General features: G+C 36.0%; 1 protein-coding gene across 13 annotated transcripts in view; it reads left to right on the top strand.

Annotated features, from left to right (window-relative positions):
- SUGCT (succinyl-CoA:glutarate-CoA transferase) overlaps positions 1-19,840 on the top strand; it is a 349,368-nt gene that overhangs the window by 169,245 nt on the left and 160,283 nt on the right. For 2 of the 13 annotated variants that reach the window (XR_014942655.1, XR_014942654.1), the window contains exon 13: positions 16,763-16,909. The exons of the other annotated variants lie outside the window; for them this stretch is intronic. The gene's annotated coding sequence lies outside the window, so the exon portion shown is untranslated. The remainder of the gene's footprint in view (positions 1-16,762; positions 16,910-19,840) is intronic. 13 annotated transcript variants of the gene reach the window in all.

The following is a 19,840-nucleotide window of genomic DNA, read 5'->3' as shown; positions in this document are numbered from 1 at the left end:
AGTACTTTTTCCTCTATATTTCCCATCATGAACCATACTGATTTTCTATTCCAATTTATCCTTGTGTGTGTTTTCTTCCCTTAAAAAACCTGTTTCTTCAGGATTTATACTCAAGATTTCTTCTCATAAATTCTAGCTGTAACAATGTGAACAAGTTATGTTCACGTTCCAAGGAATTAAATTGTGGTTCTAATAAAACAGTAAAGGTACTGAAGTCCATTACAAATTAATTTATCTGGAATTCATTCTTTATATTCAGTTTGCTAAGTGGAAGCATGTAGGACATCAAAAGGATCTTGAATAAATCTTCATACCATTTGCTACTTCATCTTAGAGAATGTGTACATATTCTGCTCTTGGTCTGTTTGCAGCCACATAGTTAAGCTATAAGATTTCTGTCTAGTAAAATTCTTTTGCATATATCGGAGGACTTCTGTGCTTTCCACAAATTCTAGGAAAAGTGTGCTAGCTTTTGCCTCAGTAGTTCTGGCTCTTTCCAGAAAGCACAATTTTTTTATTTTTTTTTTCTGTGTCCAATTGCCAGAAAGTGTCAGTTTTACTATTTTAAGCTAGTAAGTTTTTTCAATAAAATTTGGATAATCTTTTGACTATAATCATAGAATCATGGAATCACCAAGGTTGGAAAAGACCTAAAAGATCATCCAGTCCAACCATTCACCTATTACCAATACTCCCACTAAACCATGTCCCTCAACACAACATCCACTCTTTCCTTGAGCATCCCCAGGGTCGGTGATTCCACCACCTCCCTGGGTAGTCCATTCCAGTGCCTGACCACCCTTTCTGAGAATACTTCCTAATGTCCAGCTTGAATCTTCCCTGCTGTAGCTTGAAACCATTCCCTCTGGTCCTAGTATAAGCTGGTCTGGTATAAGCTCAGTAAAGTGGTGGAGTTGTTTGTTTGGTTTTTGGTTTTTTTATTTTTATTTTTATTTTTATTTTTATTTTTATTTTTATTTTTATTTTAATACGTTGATTCAGTATCACCTTTGAGGCTCATTAATTTTCTTTAATAATTATTCTGGCTCAAGTCTGGCTTCTCTAAAATGTCACCCACACTCATGCTAAGTCTGTAGTTTGGCAGTGCTATAACATTCAATCACTCCAAGGGATGGAATTTGGGATTCTAATTTCCTCTTCAAAGAAAGTCTATAGGTTTTCCTTCAGGCCAAAGATGTGAACTTCCACCTATAATCTTAGTGAGAACATATTTTTCATTGAGGCATCTGCAGTAGTTAAAATAGCAAATTGAAGCTAACAAGACAACAAATCCTGTTATGCAAACTAAAGAGGGTGGATGTCTCTTGGGTATTTTCCCAGTGGTTCTTCCTTTAGTGTTGTCCATAAAAAGGTTAAATTTACAAAAAGTTCCTTTCATTGCTTCTCTATATACTGAGGTGTCAATTCAAAATAAAAAATGCTTGGTTAGATAGTCTGAATGCTGAAGTCAGTATTTTCAGAGTAATGAAATTCTTGAATACATCTATATATTAGAAAATGTTTTTCCTTTTTAAGGAAAAGATCACCTGTTTTATATAAAAGGAATTCCTCCTCAAGCAAAAATAAACTCTCACCATGATTATTTTGCGATACTGCTAGCATTTATATTTTTTTTCCCAGAGATACAAGGTCCACACCTTGGAATTCATGGCGAGATGTTTTTCTTTTGTTTTAATTTTGACTCTTAGTGATAATTCCACTGATAACAGAATGGCATAACCTTTCTTTGAGTGGGGAAACTTATTTGTGTTTCACTAGAAATGTTTAGTTAACAGAAGCAAAAGAAACTAAACCACGAGATCTAAAAAGGGAAGTTTAAATGTATTTTTATAGGAGCGGATCTGTAATAAAAACAATAAAACCCAGTGTTTAAGCTTTATAGAAATAATTTAATGACCAGCTGCAGCAATAAACACCTTTCCGTTTTGATTGGGTCTTAACTCCTCCATCCAATGATTAATTGCTTTGTGAAAGACAAACACATTACATTATACTGTAACATCCTGTTTTAAAGATTCCACTAGTGCAGTTTAAATGTTTTTGAACCTGTTCAAACTTGAAAAGGATTTCAGGGATCTTCCATTTATCATTACATCTTATATATATTCAGAATCTGGGCAATAACCAGCCAACATTTCCTTTCTCATATTCAGCTTTGGCCTTTCTCACATTCATATTTAATTTAGGTAAAGAATAGCATAATGTTGTGTTGTCACAATTTGTTTTTGTTGGAAACACCATGGAAAGCATAGAATGAAGACTGTATTTCATATTAATTGTGGGGAAAATTGCAACTTACTAAAACGTTGTGTAACTGATTCCTATTCAGGATGGACCATTTTTTTAATCATATTATCATTAAAGCCATACTCCTAGCAAGTAACAGAACAGATAAGTGATTTTTAAAATATTTTAGATATAACCCAGATTTTATCTGATAAATGGAATATTAAAAATTTCCAATTCCTCTGCTTCTTTTTACACAGTTAAGGAGAGGAATTTACTTTTTCTTTTGTGAGCTTCTTGTTATTATCAAAGGTATGTAAACTAACTATTCAGATTTTCTGAGGAAGCCAAAAAAAAAAAAAAAAAAAAGGACTGTATATGAGACTGTATATGATACATCACTAGAATCACTGTGCCAGTGCAAAGAATATAACTGTAACAAAAGTATGAACTTCTTTTTTAAAATTTCATCATACTTGGAGGTGTTGTAACCTCTGTTTTAAAGTGTTACCCTGTGTTTTGTTACAGAATCACTGAACAGTTGAGGTTGGAGAGGACCTCTGGAAGCTATCTAGTCCAACCCTCCTGCTCAAACAGGGTCACCTAGGGCAGATTGCCTGCAGTCATGCTTGGGTTTTTTAATATCTCCATCCAAGGGTGGTACTCCACCACCACACTGGGGAATCTGCTCCAGTGTTTGGTCGCTCTAACAGTAAGAAAAATGCTTTCTGGTGTTCAGAATGAACCTTCTGTGTTCTAGTTTGTGCCCATTGCCTCTTATCTTTTCACTCAGCACCACTGGAAAAAGCCTGGCTACCTCGTCCATGAACCACTCCTGTGGATATTTCAATATATATTGATAACATTTCACCCTGCTAATTCCCTTTTCAGGATGAAGAATCCCAGTTCTCTCAAGCACTCCATATATGCTCCAGTCCTTTAATCATCTCAGTGGTTTGTTACTGGACTTTTTCCAATATGTCCATTTCAAGCCTGTAGAGGGGAACCCATTAACTATTTGGAATGATTTTATGAAAAATCAACACAATTTAGCACTTCTTCCTTTAATGGTTTCTTTGATGACCTCATCCAAAGTGAGAATAGATTCCTGTATGGGAACAGGGGTAGAGGCAAGTTTATGTTTTTTTAGTCACCTGTGGCTCTGAATACTCTTGCCAAGGCATATTAATGGTTAATGCATATTCCTTTATTGGCTGCTTGTCTTTGCTTGCTTGCTGTCTTCTCCCCTAGCCATCTGGGAGCCCAGAGTGGAACTTGACAGAAATGTTTATGAACTCAGAAAAATGACATACTAACATCAAGATCCAGAGCAGCTGGATAACAGCATCCTACTGTAAGGGAAAACTGTCAACTGGACAGTTCTCTAGAAAAATCCAAAGCTTGTGGGTATTGTTTAGTTTCCCAGGAAGCTGGAAATAGTCACATTGGCCAGTGGGAGAAATAGATCAGGCTGTGATAAATATCTCTGCTCATTACATGACCTGAAGGAAAAGATAGTTGATAAATATATATATTTTTTAAATTGAAGCATTGCAGTAATTCTAGTTATTATAAACATGTCTGAACCTGCATCCATGAATACTTTCTGCACAAGGCTTTTGCAGATTCATCCACTTAATAGTACCATAGGACCATAGGAGTACAAAAGTATGTTTTGAACTGATATGGAGAACTGCTTAAAACAAATACTCATTGCCTCAAGAACTCTGCTCAGTAATACATGGAAAAGATGGAAATGTAAACTGACAGCACTCCATTCAAAGATCTTTCAAAATAACTTGTATTTGTCAATTTTAATAGCAGCAGCTACAGTAAGTACAACATAAACATGACAGGTCTGACCAGGATCTGGCTAGATGCTGTTCTGAAGGACTGGTGCTGCCCCTGAGGTTTTACCAGGAATTCTCAGAATGCTAGAAGAAAAAACTCTTCATCTTCTTGCAGTTCCCAGCTTCCAGACTGGGAAGAAAAAAAAACCCATCTACCTGAAGATTACTTCTGACTTTGTCCAGGACTGCAAGTGTCCTTTTCCATCCACTATTTATTTACATTCAGTAAAGCTCAGATGTAGCCTAGGATATGGGCCAGTTACTGTAGTATTGCAGAATATTTGTCCATCTGACACTTTAGTGGCAGACAACCCCCTCTCTGTCATTCCTTAATAATGCACCTGGCCAGTTGTGCAATGCTAACCAATGAACAGCTGCTAACAATGAGGAAATTGTGCTCATAAGAAGTAGCTCATGATCTGATGGTTATTCTCTTGGGAGAAATTGAAGCACTAGGGACTTTCTTCTTGCCTGGATGCTTTTTATTTTTTTTTTTTTTGATTCTTTTTTTCCTTCACTTGAAATAGTTGTCTCTGTATTGAATTAAACACTTTTATCTTCTCTGTTTATGACTTTGTGGAACTGGTTTCTTTAGAGGGAATCCATTTCCCCATAATTTCCTCTTCCCCTCCTCTGTTTCCTACTCAACCCCCACCATGTTCATCTGGAAGGATTAAGGATTTTACAGCTGAGAAACAGCTAGGCATTGGGATTGCTATTTATAGTATGATTGATAACCTTTCCTAGCAGCAATATTTGTCTGCATTGATGTTACCTAAATATGTGTGTGTGAATGGGGTGTATTTTACAAAAAGTGTGTGCATGTCGTCTGTAATCAGTACATTCTCTAAAGGCATTCCCATTCATTTACTGAGTGCCCTTCCAACAAACATCTTGTAGTACTTTGAAAAAAAAAAAAAATTAAACCAAACATGATATGAAAATTCTGTGCCAAAGAGCCAAGTCTTTTTAGGCATGAGTGAAATTTAGCTAATAACATAAATTGTTTCATCTATGAAGGGAAGTCAGTTCTCTGGACTTGAGAAAATAAGCAGAAACATCTAAACTCTGATGTTGTTTTAATTTGAGAAAATCTGCCATCCTTCACAGCCTGAGTTAGACATATGCCTCTGGGAGAGCAGTCAAAGGAATCCATATAAATAATGAATGTAGTGAATCATTTTCTTCTTTTAACTATGAGATTCTTGCATTGACTTGTGTCTTCAATCTGGTAAAAACTTTTAAGCATAAACATTCAATTGAGAATGGCTAGACAGGAGTTAGAGAAGTAATGAGCAGTACTTATACCAGTCTAGGTCTGTGTAAAAGTTGCTTACAATATTTTTTTAATAACTTCAGTTGATTTGGATGCTATCAGGGGACTATTAGTTTATAAACTCATTATATTGGTACAAATTTCTCTGTAGGCTTCTCTGTTTCATTATGAGAAAGATCCAACTGGAATACTCCATCAATTTCATTTGTTATATTGAAGTATTTTTTTACCAGCTCACTGCATTTCTATACTGGCATAAGCTAAAACTGTTTCTGGATTGAAAGTATGTCCTGTTGTGATTCAAACAAATGTGTATGCTATTCTGCATGAAAATATACAGGAAAGAATGATTTTAAAAAATCTGGCATAGTTGAAAGAGTTTTCTTGAGTGTATACAAAACAAGTGATCAGTACCAGACATTACTCGTCATTGTATTTAGCAATGGTCATGAGATTTAGTAGAAAATCTATTAGGATTACTTCAAACACAACTCCTTTTCACTGTTCTTCCTCTTGAAATAGCCTGCAGCCCCCAATGAGCAGAAAGTTGAATAAAATTTAGGAAGTTAACTCTCTTCGTACTTCATTCTGTAATGAAGAAAGAGGTATACCATTGAAATTGTGCTCAAAATCTTGTCACTGGGATATCAATCATAGAATGATAGAATCGTAGAATAGCCTGGGTTGAAAAGGACCACAACGATCATCTAGTTTCAATCTGTGATAGGTGGAAGTCAACTGAGTGGGCAGTGTTTGCCTGAAGGTCTTGATATTGTGCCCGCAGGCTGGATTTTTGTTAATTTGCTTGTTCCCATGACTTGTGAACCTGTGTGTAGCCAGTCCTGAAATAATTGAACTCTTTATTCAGAAACTTGCACTAAATCTGACAAACTCATCCATACTTATGTCCACAGATCACAATATCTGGAAGCGTTCCTTATGAAAAACAACTCCAGCTACCTTTAAAACTGGAATTTCTGATCAGATCAGCAGAACCTAATAATATCTTGCTGTGACCAAGGAAGCAAGAACTAAAACCTAAAAATAATCATCCTAAGCCTATCTCTGTTGACAAGATTTGAGCCAGTCACAGAAAATGCATTTGAAGCCTTGAGGAAGTTCTGGCCTACCACATAGTTGATGAAAAATAATGAAGACCATTTGGCCTTCATAATAACTGAAATCATTTATGCCAGCTTCAGAGAAGGCAGTGTTCTATCATTGCTAAGTAGTCTAGCCAATTTTGGAATATGTACATTTCATGCCAGTGATCTTATAGTTTATACCCATCCTTTGTCCCTTCTTATGCTCAGTCTTTGTTTTAGCAACATTATAGTGTAGTTGATGGCAACTCATTCTCTGTAGTACTTCGATTCTCTTTGATCAAATATACAGTGAGGTGGCAGAAATTAAATTATCACTAGATTAAAGACAAATATTCTATTTTTTATTGCTAGATTTCTCTTCAACCTTTGATTCATTTAAATGCATAGTGTACTCACAGCCCATGCAAGATATGACAACATAAACTTATCCATCTTGGAGGTAGAACATAGCATTTTAGTGGCTATGTCTTTTGCCCTGCCTGGATATCTTTCTGACATCTTTGTTATCCAGAACTTTTTAGAGCAGCCAGACTCCACAGAAATGATGCAGTACAATTCAAGCCTGCACAGGGAGTTAGATACAATGTATTTCCTTTTAAATATTATTAGTGATAATATACTTGAATTCTAGTGATTTAAATGAATCTTAGTAATTTCATTATAGATTCCTTATAGAGGTTGACATTTAGTCTTAATTCTACTCTGATGGGTAGAAATATTTTGGAATTCTTCAGTCAGAATTCACTCTGCAAATACTGCTGTCCAGTGTGGAAAATGTAGCTGTTACTTTTGTTCTGAGAATACTAGTGCATTTGATAAATTTATCTCCTTCCTGTTATATGGATATACATATATATATATATTTACAAAAAATTAATTTTTCACACTGAAAACTTTGAGAGACTTTTTTTCTGTCACATTAGACCATAAAACCCCCAGTGGAAAATAAAAATGGTCTGAATCCCGTTAGCAATAAAGTGGTTATATATTTTTTATTTTAGCTTGCTTATTTGGTTTTATTTATTTATTTATTTAAATTTGGAAAACATTTCACTACTGAAAACGTTTTTAAATAGTTTTGGAAGGATGATGTCCTCAAGATTCATATGGAAGGATTAAACTCAGGATTATAATTATTTGTTAAGTGTATTTTATTTTCCATAGATTCCTGCATATAGAATTGAAATAATTAAGCCTTATAAAGTAGCATCTAACCCCCAAATAACTTTTCATCTTGACGTGATTGACACAAGCCACTTTGTTGTCTTCAGCATTCCTACTTGCAAATTTTTCTGCTTCATGGGTCATTCCTATTGTGGTTTAGTTGCTATATTCATCTTCCTGATCTCAATTTCCTCAAGAGCTCATATTAAACATATACTATGATTCAGTGTATTTTTTCTGCCCTGCAAAGCTACTTTTTTACATATTCAAGCTCACTAATCTTCTTTGCTCATGCAGTTAGACCCACTGAAGTCAAGGAAACTGCTTATGTCAATAGGTGCATGCAAAATCAATCCTTAAGCATCCCAAGATATGAAATTCAATCTTGTTAGCACAAATCTGTTTGGGGATTTTATGTGAGAACCTCTATGCATCTGTCTAATCCCTAGGGTTTTTAAGTTAGTATAATCCACACATTTTTTTTCTCTTCTCTCTTTTGTATCATGGGAGAGTTTAGTATTTTACTTAGAATAATTTTAAAGTTCAATCTACAGCAAGCCTCCTGAAAGAACTGCATAGTACATTATACTTAAGGGTATTTGGGGGGGGGAAAAAAAACACACACACACAAAAAAACAACACTTCTATTTGGTCATTGCTATTAAAATAAAATGATCTCCTCAAGAAATTGATGGTGAATTTTAAAGACTGACAGGAACCTAGCACCTCCTTTAAATTAAGTGTAATTAAAGACCCCTGCTCATGGCAGAGGTGTTGATGTGGATGGTCTTGTAACGTCCAGTTGAATACAAACAGTTCTATCATTCTTTGTAATCTTAAATTGTTTTCTTGAAGTAATGTATCTTCAAGGATAGACATCAGAAGCTAACTTTAATCCTGTTAATGTTATAGGTAAAATTTTTATTGACTTTTTACGAAACAGACTTCATTTTTAGCCAGTTGAAGTTGGCATCATTTTAAAATACAGTTAAATAAAGCTACCTAAGATAAATATTACTCTTCAGAAGTAGGAACAAAGTACAGCTTTTGTAATTGAATTGGAACAAACACTTGATAATAGCTTGTTTTTGTTCCACAGTCTAACTGATCAACATAAGCAGATATGAGACTGAGATGAATTCATACATACATGCTAAATTTTTATCAGTGATCTAATATTACTATTTGTGAAGTAGGAGGTAAGATGTACCCAGGATACAAACCATAGAGCTACCCAACTAAAAGCAGGGCAAAAACAATCATTGAGAGATTACACTCCACTGCACAAAGTACCTTTCTGGAAAGCTTTGGGAACCTTTTGAGTGGCGGTCAAAAGTATAGTTATACATATACTTTTGAAACAGTTACAGAAGGTCGAGAGAAACAATGAACACTGCTAAGCAAAGACTTTAAAAACCACCATACGTTTGTGATTGGAAAGGAAGAACTGTTGGTGAAAGGATAGAATTCTTGAGATTTTTTCATAAATCTTATAATCAGATGATATCATCAGTCATGATATTTCTTTTGTCCCCCTCGAAGGAGCAAGTTTCATCTTACAACTTACTCTTGAGGTCCATTTCAGCCAAACATTTGCTCTGTTTTAATTCATGTACAAGTTAGAGAATGAGCCATCACTGAACAGATTTTGAGATACCGATCTGGCAACAGTTTGCCTCATTTCTCATTATTTTCCTGTCATTTTGTTATGATGTGTTTTTAAGGACATCCAGCTTTTTCTTTCAGGAAAACCACTTCCTCATGCAAAGTAGAACATGCAGACCTGATTTATTTCTCATTTCAGCTGCAAGTATGTTGATTTGTATTTAGTAGAGTTAACATCTTTTTTTCTTTTTTTCCTTCTATCTGTATTGCAGGCCAGACCAGCATTTGTAGTAGTACACATGAAAATGGGGGAGGGGGGGTAGGGACTGTGAGGGAGAATTTTGTTCCATTTTAACACCATCTATAGGATCCATCTGTAAGTTTAGACTTTGCAGCTCATACACACTCCTTCAGAGGAAAGTATTCACCATGCTCACTTATTCTTCTCTATGCAATATCAGTCAAATACTCTCTTAGCCTACAGTCTCTGTTTAATATAATTCAAAAGGGACTGCATGCTGTGGTTGCTTATCATAGGAGAGAATTAGATTTTACGATGTAGAATCCCCTTCCCTCTGTTCCGCTGAACAGCCCTTTTTTGTCAGATGTGTTGAGAAGACCATTCTGCTTTATGTAATAAACATCTACTGCAATATTCACTGCTTTTGCATGATGTAGCAACTGTTCTGCTTGTTCTGTCATCTTCCAGCCTCCTTTGTATGTGCTGGTTTTAGGTTTCTTAGGTCTCATAGTGGGAGAGCAGGTTCCCTAGTGCTGTGGTTTAAAACAGAAAGTGGCCAAGCACCACACAGTGCTGCCCCTCCCAGAGAAAAAAAAACAAAAACAAAAAAACACAAACCAGAACTTGAGGTTGAGACAAAACCACTCACTAAGGTAGAGGAAAGGAAAAAAGAAAATGATTATGATAAATATATACACAATATATGTTGCACTTGTGTGCAACAAGTGATAAACCACCACCCACCGACCCCAGTGCTCAGCTAACCCCCAAGCAGCAAAAGAAAGCACTGAACTCCTTCCTCTTTCAAAACTCCTTCCTCTTGATGTCATATGGTGTGGGATATCCCTTTGGCCAATTTAAATTATCTGTCCTAATTTTGTTCTCTCTCAGCTCCTTGGGACCTTCACTAAGGTTCTGGCTCTGTACAATACCGCTTAGCAGCAATTCTAAATGTAGGTGTGCTAACCAACATCATTTTTCTCCTAGAACCAAAACATAGCATCATGCCAGATACCATGAAGAAAGCATTTATATCACAGCTGAAACTGAGACACTGAGGACCTGTTCTTGGTTGTAGACTTTTGAACATAAAATGCTCATGCCTAGTGATGACTACTGATATTTTTCTGGGAAATGAAAAACAGACCAGCTCTTAGATGGATATGCCAGTGGCTGTTTCTTGTGTCTGAGTATTCACTGTCTTCAAAATGTGAGGGTTTGCCACTCAGATTCTCAGACTGATGCATCTCCAAGTATTCTCCAAAATACTCAGAAAAGAAGCTTTTCTGGATTACTTGTTTCAAAGGATGGATTAACACTCCTCTCTTTGCTATTGTTTACTTTGAGTAAGGAATATTTGGTTTCCAGCTGTTGGGCATGCTATACTTGCTGTAAAGATAATCTGAGTATCTGTGATCAGTTTCTACACACTTTTGAGAAATACAGCTATGCAAAAAGAAAGGAGGCAAATTTATTTCTGAGGCTAAAGAAGTAACACAAGTGTCTGAATTTAAAAGTGATGGAGTTTGTTGCAGCTTAGACTTTCTGTTCTTCCGAAGTTTCTTTTATTTCCACATGGAAAATACTTTCTCTGTAAACAGAGAAACCTGAATGAAACTGATTGATAACAGTGTTTCCCACCTGTATTTTTTGTACATAGAAATGAAATTTCAAACAGAATTTTTTTTTTTTTCACATGTCTCTGCATTGAAAGTTGCTCTGTTTGTGCATGGATTTTATTGTTTGTCTCCTGTAGTTAGTTAAGTCTAATAATTTTTTTGTTCTTCTTTCCATTATTCTACTTATTATTTCTGTATATGGAGGACAGTGGAGTTTTTTCCTAATAGCAGTAAGCAAAAGACAAATGCTGAGAGTTGAAATGCAGTGAATGACTGAACTGGATGCAAGTAAGCCATTATTGTACACTTATAGTTATGTTATTTACTTTAAAGCCAAGGGGTTGCATGTTAGCTCTTCAGCTGTGATTTTTAGGAGAACTTCTGAAACTGGCATTTGCTTTTGCAAAGTATCATACATTAGATGAGTTCAAAAATGAGCAATGAATAGACCTGGGACATGCTACAAGATATCACACATTTTCAGGATATTTTTCCAGAACTAAATAGAGATCAGGTAGGTCAGGAATCTGGTAGGATGACCACTCCATTCTTTGTCTAGCTCATTGTTAGATCTCATGTAAGGATTATCTTTATACAAAGTGGTTTTACATTTGAAGCTCTGATTACTTGAAGACTTCTGCCAACATGTGCTTAGCTGTCAGTGCTCAGCTCCTGGTGCGGGGTGCCGCTGAAACCACCTGTGTACCTCACACACTGGAGAATGAGACTTAAAGGTGACATTTCCTATCCCCCAGTATGCTCCTTCAAGCACAGGGAATCTTCCGCACCAGCATAAGCTGGATTTCCTCTTCTTTCTCATCACTAAGTAAAACCACAAACAGAACTACTCTATTCAAGGAATGCTTTTGACACCTTTCTTTCAAGAAAGACTACAGAAAAAGTAAAGCATCAAGCACATCATTCAGCACTGTGAATTTGTGAAAAGATTTAGAAAAAGCCATCTTACTTCTTACAGGCTTCTTTTTTAATAGCTTTTTACAGGTCTCAATATTATGATATTTCAAAGACATTTTAATATACAGGCAATCATTTGTACTGGCATGAGAATACGATACTTATGATCATATATTAGCAAATAGATGCAAGTCAGATTATGCAGAGGGAAGAATTTGATGTTAAAAGGCATTCTAGATTTTAAATATTAATGTTTACCAGTAGGTGTTGTATTCCATTTACTGCAGTGTTTCTCTTTGCACTGTAACACCAACTTGAGCTGAAAATTATCCAGATATTCAAAACTTAATTTTGTTCTCCTTCAGTCTCCTAAGTATCAACAGACTTGTAATTACATACTCTTTTCTTTATGTATGGTGACCCCCTAAGCTATTTATGCAGAATAATTTTGAAACTGTGTGCTAACCTTTCCGGCTTTGGATGTATTTGATATGCTGACAGATGTGGTGTGATACTGGAGGTGGCAGGAGTCATAGGCATGTAAATGTAGGCTTGGCCCTTTATATGGTCTATTACACTCCAGATACTGAAAATTTTTTGTCTTGTTGGTATAAAAACATTGAACGTTCATTTTTTTGTTGATTCTGAAAGGACCAAGTATTTTCATGATAGTTTTTTTTCTTGGGGTCAGTTATTGAATAAAGTCTTCAGTGTCTCTGAGAGATGGCTGATATTTTTCAAGACAGAGTTTAAATATTGCTACTTACTGCTGTGAAAGACTTACTAATATGCTCACCGCTACATCTTCTGGGGACTATTCATATGGGGGTTACTTGAGCAGCGTCAAATTTTTTATGAATAATACATGTATTCATTTTGAATGGAAGGTACTCTCTAGCATGCTCTCAAGGCACGAAAAAATGTCAAAACTATCTTCATTTATTTGCAGAATCCACCATTTAACAGCACAAGTTCATTACTGCCTTGTACACTGTATGCTTTTGCAGTCCTTGACAGGGTGAAAATATCAGTTAAGTAAGCAAGTTGTATAAACTTCAGGATATCATCAAAGCGTGGACAGGACCAAATGGGTGTTCAAACAAGAAGAGTTGTTCTCCAGGCAAAATTCAAATACTACATCAGTTGTATTCCTCTTGAGGCCAATAAATGTCATTTGAAAATGAACTGGTATTTGACACTTTAGGGAGCTGTCCTCTCTCTGAGTATATTCCAGTGCAGTATGACCATTTAGGGCTGTTCTCATGTATGAATACATTTAGCATTTGAAAAATAGCTCTTATATTTGTCTGGATATTTATTAGCAGTTCTTTTTCGCATTATTTTGAGATTCATATCTGATGTGAAGTTTGTACAAGCTGTGTTGGATGATTTTTGTTAAACTAAGTTGCAAAACGGCTGCAAATGCTGCTTTTTCACATTCTTACCAGATCACAGATTATTCCTGTCACCATATCTTTTGACGAAAAAGAAACAGTAAGTCAGCCACTTATTTATGTTGGGAGAAAAGAACATTTTCAGCATTTCCCTCATTGCTGAAAGAAATAATTCCTCCCTTGTTTCATGAAATCTTACTGCTTTTGCAACTTTTAGATTTACAAAATAAAACGCCTCTGGAGTATTTCACAGTGACTTTGATGGGATTTTGAAAGGATACAATAATTTGTTCAACTTTCACAGGAAAAAGTCCACGTGCACTTATCCTCTAAATCAGAACAACTTTCCAAAGATGGGCTTAGATTCACAAGCTGGTACTGGTATTGACCAGTACTGCTAGAAGACAACACCTGGGAGTGAGGCTCATCTGCCCATAAAGTGAGAAGCACTTTTGCATGCATTTGTTTCAGAAGGGCCTTTTAAATTATCTTTATTTGTTCCATTCTTCCATTCTTGCAGATCTTTTTCAAACAGAATTGCTTGCTTGTGGTTTTTCTGGGTTTTCTTTCCATTTAATTTCAAGCTTGTACTCTGTAACTGATGATCCATAATGATTCATATCTTTAGTGTCATGTATCATCCAACGCCCCAGCTATTCTTAAAAGAGGGAGGGAAAGTAATTAGTGCCTGCCATCTTACAACCTACTATTTCATTTTCTGTTTTTCTAATGCACTTAGTAAAAATACAACTAATCAGTGCAACAGGTAGGTGTTGAAAAGTTTGAGGGAGAATGATACACACTGATCATTGCCATCTCATTCCTAGTCTGCTCCTGTGCATCAGTTTATATGTCACTGCTGGCCAATCTTTCTTGTAAGTGGGCCTTTCTCTCAAGGTCCTACTCCTTGCCTAATTTTCTATAATTTGTCTACAGTCATTGCTTTTCTCATATACAGTAGCAGTATAGCAACTACAGGCCTTGTCTTGTTTAAACTGTTGTGGCTATTCTTGCTGTGAAATGTCATCTCAGCACTCTCAGTGTCTCTTAATTTCAATCTGCGTGAAGTGCTTTTTGTGCCTCGCATTAAGCCAAAAATATTTCTTTTGATACTCGACCCCATAGATTACTGACAGCCCAGTTCTGCTTTACTTTCTGATGTTATGTAACACTATACCACTCAAAAATTCTATTTCAAACAACGTGACTGCCTAGCATGGATCCTGCAGCCCATAGCCATGTGAAGCAGAGTTCTGTTTCACAAGTGGTCCCTTTGAAGTGAGTTGAGTTACACATGCTTACATCATGTCTGAACTTGGCCCACTGTGTTTACAACATGCATATTTGATACTGCACAGTGGGTGTACATAGCTTTCAAAATAATAAAATCTTTATTACTTTGAGGACTGTACACATTAAAGAACAGATTTTCATTTACACGAAGGCTCCATATACTCTGTTGGCTATGCAAATAGCCTTAAAGCTAGCATAAATTCAACTAAAGGCCCATGGAAAATCCGTTTTCACAGCCAAAGTTATGTAAAATAGTGCTGCATGTAAACTGAAATACAACTATTCCCAAAAGAGTTATTTTAATGTCAAGTCAATATTTTCACATTTCTTTTTTCTTTTTGTTTTCCAGTCTGCCCCCCCCCCCCCCCCAATGGAAATAACCATTAACTTTTTATTTTTAATGTATATTACACCATCTTACAGTAAATCTTTTATGATGAGCAGCTGACCTGCTTTATCCCCAAGAGTTTCAAATCAAATGTTAGCACTTTTTCTGCTTACCTGTTTTTCTGCCTCATGAAAAAGTCTGCTTATTTCTTGAATCACTCTGAAGAAGTACAAGCAAAAAGTATTAAGCCAAATCCATAATGTCAATTCGAATATGTTTTGTTTGGGCTCATGGTTTGTAACATGCATACAAACATACTTTGCACATGTGAAAAATAGAAGTGGACTTCTCTGTCTGAAGCTTCTTCAATCTGTTTTTTTTCCCTCTTTGCTTTCAAGCTCTAGATCCAGCTGCATAAATAAGGATACAGAAATAATCTCCTGAAGCTTATGTTTCTGCATATAAAATAATGAACAGCTAGAATCAGTATAAAAGTATTTGCTGCTACCTTGCAAGAAAGTGTTAATGAATGTAGATCACTTTGTATTTAAAACACAGGACAGGAGCTTAGAGAATCTGGATATAATTCCCAAGTGCAGCAAATTCCTTGCCTTGATAATCTGCATACCTACCTGTTGATCTGTCAGTCTGTCTATGTGGTTATCAGTCTGTGTTGTAAAAATGTTGTAAGAGTAACACCACTTACACTTCCAATACAAGGATCTGCCTAATAGTTGTATAAAATTTCTAGGTGGGGAAGAAATTATTTTCTGCTATTATTAGAAAACTCTCAGACTTTTTATGTTATTCACCCACATGAGAAAGAGGAAATGGCAGCTGGAAATCTCAGGGGAGAACACATTTATATGAAATCTACCATGTCTGTCCAATCATGTTCAAAGACAATTTAGCAAAGAGATTTTCTGTTTTGGCACAGGGTATTTTCTTTCTTTTGGACAGAATTGTATAATATTTATGCAGTGGATCCGCACAGAGCTAATTTACAGCTTTCCAGTATTATTCCTGAGTGCTTCCTTCTCATCTTCTTCCTTTTTCTTTTTAACTGGGAAAATAAACAGTGTATTGGAAATTTTTCTTTATATCCTGTAGGCTACACTTAACCACTGATGTTTTGGTGATTTGTGTCTTTAATGGATAGAGGGTTTTCCTTCTGGGTCATTTTCACAGAACAACTTGGGTTGTCCAAACATATTCTGAAATACATCGGAGAGTACAATTTCAAAACATGCATGCCTACGGCCAAAGTATGAGTAACACATCAAATTTTGTTCCATTCCATGAACAAACCACTGTTTTGTGGTATAATACAAAACATATCTAAGCAGTTTAGATCACTATCAGGCATTACAATGTTAGGTTTTCTATTTATGTGACTGCCCAAAGCTCATTAGAAGCTCATTTTGTAGCTTTAGGGAAGTAAGAATAAAAAGCAGTGAAAAACAGTGCATTCTATTCTGTTCTAGTTCTACTCTATTTACTATACTTACTAATATATATAAAGTGAATAATTTTATAGTTGCAGTGCCTGACTTCCCAAACTTGTGAAGTCCAGAACTGTTCATAAAATGGATTGCAACTTATCTGTGCAACTTTGGTTGCATAGACAAACTGGCTATTTATGCATGCATACTGGTTGCTGGTCCCTTCATGCCACTGAGCATCCTTAAAGTAAATTCCAGTTCCTATTCTCTACCTGCTTTCAGGCCTGACAGGAAGATAACAGTTACCAGGCTGAGAGGGATCATCAGGAGGGAACTGATGGTTCTGAAATCACAGAAATCACTTGAAAATGAATAAACAATCAGATTCTGGATGTGGATATTGACTTCTCAATGCTACATTCTGTCTGGGTGAGTCTTTTTAGAAAAATTACAGCAGTTGTACATGTGGTGGTTTCATGTCTCAATTAGACCAAATCTGTGCACGGTGGGTTGATAAAAACATTAACATATGAAAATGGGATAGATAAATAGAGAAAGGAGTGGGAGTATAAGGTGTGCTTTGTAAAGCATGATATTCTCAATTGCTTTTTCTTGTCAGGTTTTCTAGTTACAACTTTGTGGTTCTTTTGAAATGCTGGTCTCAGCTTTTAGTGGAAGAATGAATGTAGAACAGAGCCCTACACAAGTAGTAAAGCTTCTGTAGCTGAGGGCAGAGAGAGAAAAAATGAGTCCAGTAGGTAACAGAAAAGGCAAGGATTTGGACAACCTAGGTAAAAACAGATGATAACATTCACCTTTCTGTGCTCTAAACTCTCACTGGAAATGATTTTCAATAACAAAAGGATATACTGCATAAACCCAACCAAAACTGAGTGTTTACAATTTTTTTCATAATGTAAAATTAATGAGCCATTCTCCCAATAGTAAAAAGCTTATCCTGGGTGTGCATTAGTGGGTTATAAACTCACTTCACAGATGGTTAAATACACAAGCCTGAAACACACCCAAGACACGAGCTGGATAGTGCATAGAGAGGCACACTTAGTCATGGCTTATTCACTATGAGGATATTTAACGACATGCCTGTTTGTACAGTAAGAGAATATTGAACAAGATTCCCGTTTATATAGCACTTTAAAGTAAGATGTGTAAGCTTGTTCTTCTAATAGAACATGTGCTTTAAAATAAAAGCTGTGCATGAGAAAACTCCTTAAGATCCAGAAAGCAGGAATCTCTTATTCATGCTCTTCATGTAACGTAGTACAGCAATGAAATGAAATTACCATGTAGAAGACTGAAAACAATATGCCTGCTACACAAAATAAATGTCTGTTTATTAGTTTATTGTACAACCACAGATAGCAAGAAGACAGCACTAAATGAAACCACAGATACTTGTCCCCAAAATAAGGGTGCTTTCAGTTCTACCATCTTTTCTTAGTAATTGTAATTAGTGAGAAGCTCTGTTTTTCTTCATCTTTAGCCCTTTTTCAGGTTTGCTGTAATGCACCTTGTTATAAATTCCTTGGCTTCCAAGCAAAGTTTTATGGGCATTGAGTATTGTGTTTAAAAATAAAAATTCTGAAAACCCATATGTTTTGAGGTATAATTTCTTTCCTCAGAGGGTATGTAACACATAAAACAAAAAAGCCCATTTTATAATGGAAATCTGAAAACAATCAGCGAGCGTCTTGTTCAAAGTAACACCAGGTTTGCTTTAATTTTCAACAAATTCAGTTTTCTTTAAAGTGCTGTTTATATGCCCATGTTGAATTGTAATAGTTAGCAGTAATTTATTGGGGATATTATTCCAGGATTTTTTTTGTCTTCTACCTTTGACCCTAGAGATATGGTAGAGGGGAAGAGGAATGCATGGTGCAGTATGACACAATGTACAGTGCAAGAAAGAACATTGCAGCATTAAGGTTATGTGGGAAAGACAGATTGATTGCATTAATTAACTTTTTTTTTTTTTTTTTTTTTAACATATTGGAAGTGATTTCTTTTTAATGCATGATGAAATAACCGTCTGTTAGTGATTGCCTTTTCTGTTAAGCTATCTTCAAAGCCACTGATGTTTATGTGATTCTAGGAGAGGGTCGCTATAGCCTAAAAAACTGAGCAATTTCATCCCAATTCAATACTAGTAGAAACAAATGGAAAGACTCCACTGTGAGCTTTGGATGACAGCACTAATAATGTTCTTTTTCTACTTGTTCCTCTGTATAAGCTAAGAACTATTTGATATATCTTGGGAATTTCTTAATGCTTTTTTGAATCTGGAGGTACCTCTTTTCAGGCAGAACCTTGCCATTTTCTTGTAGACTTAAGCTATTAAGACTGACCACGAAAACTAATTCAACAACAAAAAGAAATATCTAAGCCTTTCAGAAGGTTGTATTGGGCTTCGCCTGGTATCAGGACTTATTCCCAAGTCTTTGTAGCTAAATCTCAAGAGGTGTTTTAAATGATGAGGTTATGCATCTTCCACCCCTCGCCTTCATTGTGTGAATGGTAGTAAGGCTGTTCAGTGCCTCACTGAAGTGAAGTTGAAATCTCATCTCTGAAGTCAGCCTTTTGATAAGTGAGACTGACTGGACACAGCTATTTTTTTTTGCTTACTTTGAGATTTCTTTGCTCCTGAAGACGGATCATGTTGATATTTTGTTAACATGTTATCAGATGCAAAGAGGGTTATTGGAGATCTGAGAAATACTTTTAAACATGCTGAAAGTCGCAGATTAAGGAGTTTATTTTGAAACTCCTAGTACAGTGATTTAAGGGAAAATATATTGCACTGCTGGCTGTCAGTCCTTCTTTACCAAGCACTACAGGAAAAGCTGCAAGCTGCAGGAGTTAAGATTCTGTTTTGTGTGCCCTGGCAAAAAATTTGATAATTCAGTATCTCTTCCTCCTCAACTGGAAGACCATTTGCCTAACTTTTGTCTTTGTGTATTTAAGGCTTGCCAGAAACAGTAGTGCCAGTGCAGCTGATTGAACAGTTTGAATTCCTCTGGGACACTCAAGAGAGCAGTTCCTATTGTCCTGCACTTTGTGAGTTGGCTTTCTTCCAACAGTCAGGTGAACACGATTTCTTGAAGTGCTACTCCTGCACTGCCGCCACCTTTCCAGTAATTCATCATCACTCCTGCAGCCTTTTGGTGATGTAGCATGCTTACGGCATGCTGGAACAGTGACCTTTGGCTGTTTGTTGTTGTAGTGTATCATCAGAGACAGCTATACCACGGATGCTTTTATCTTCAGCAGTGCTGCTGATCCTAGATTGCCTTAGTGAAATGTTGAGGCAGAAAAAATTCTCTCTTCAGAATGACCCTTAAG

The sequence above is a fragment of the Coturnix japonica genome, chromosome 2 (assembly GCF_054131305.1).
Source record: "Coturnix japonica strain WE chromosome 2, WE-NBRP24, whole genome shotgun sequence".
Lineage (NCBI taxonomy): Eukaryota > Metazoa > Chordata > Aves > Galliformes > Phasianidae > Coturnix > Coturnix japonica.
Note: the sequence above shows the minus strand (reverse complement) of the source record. Positions and strands in the feature narration are given on the sequence as shown.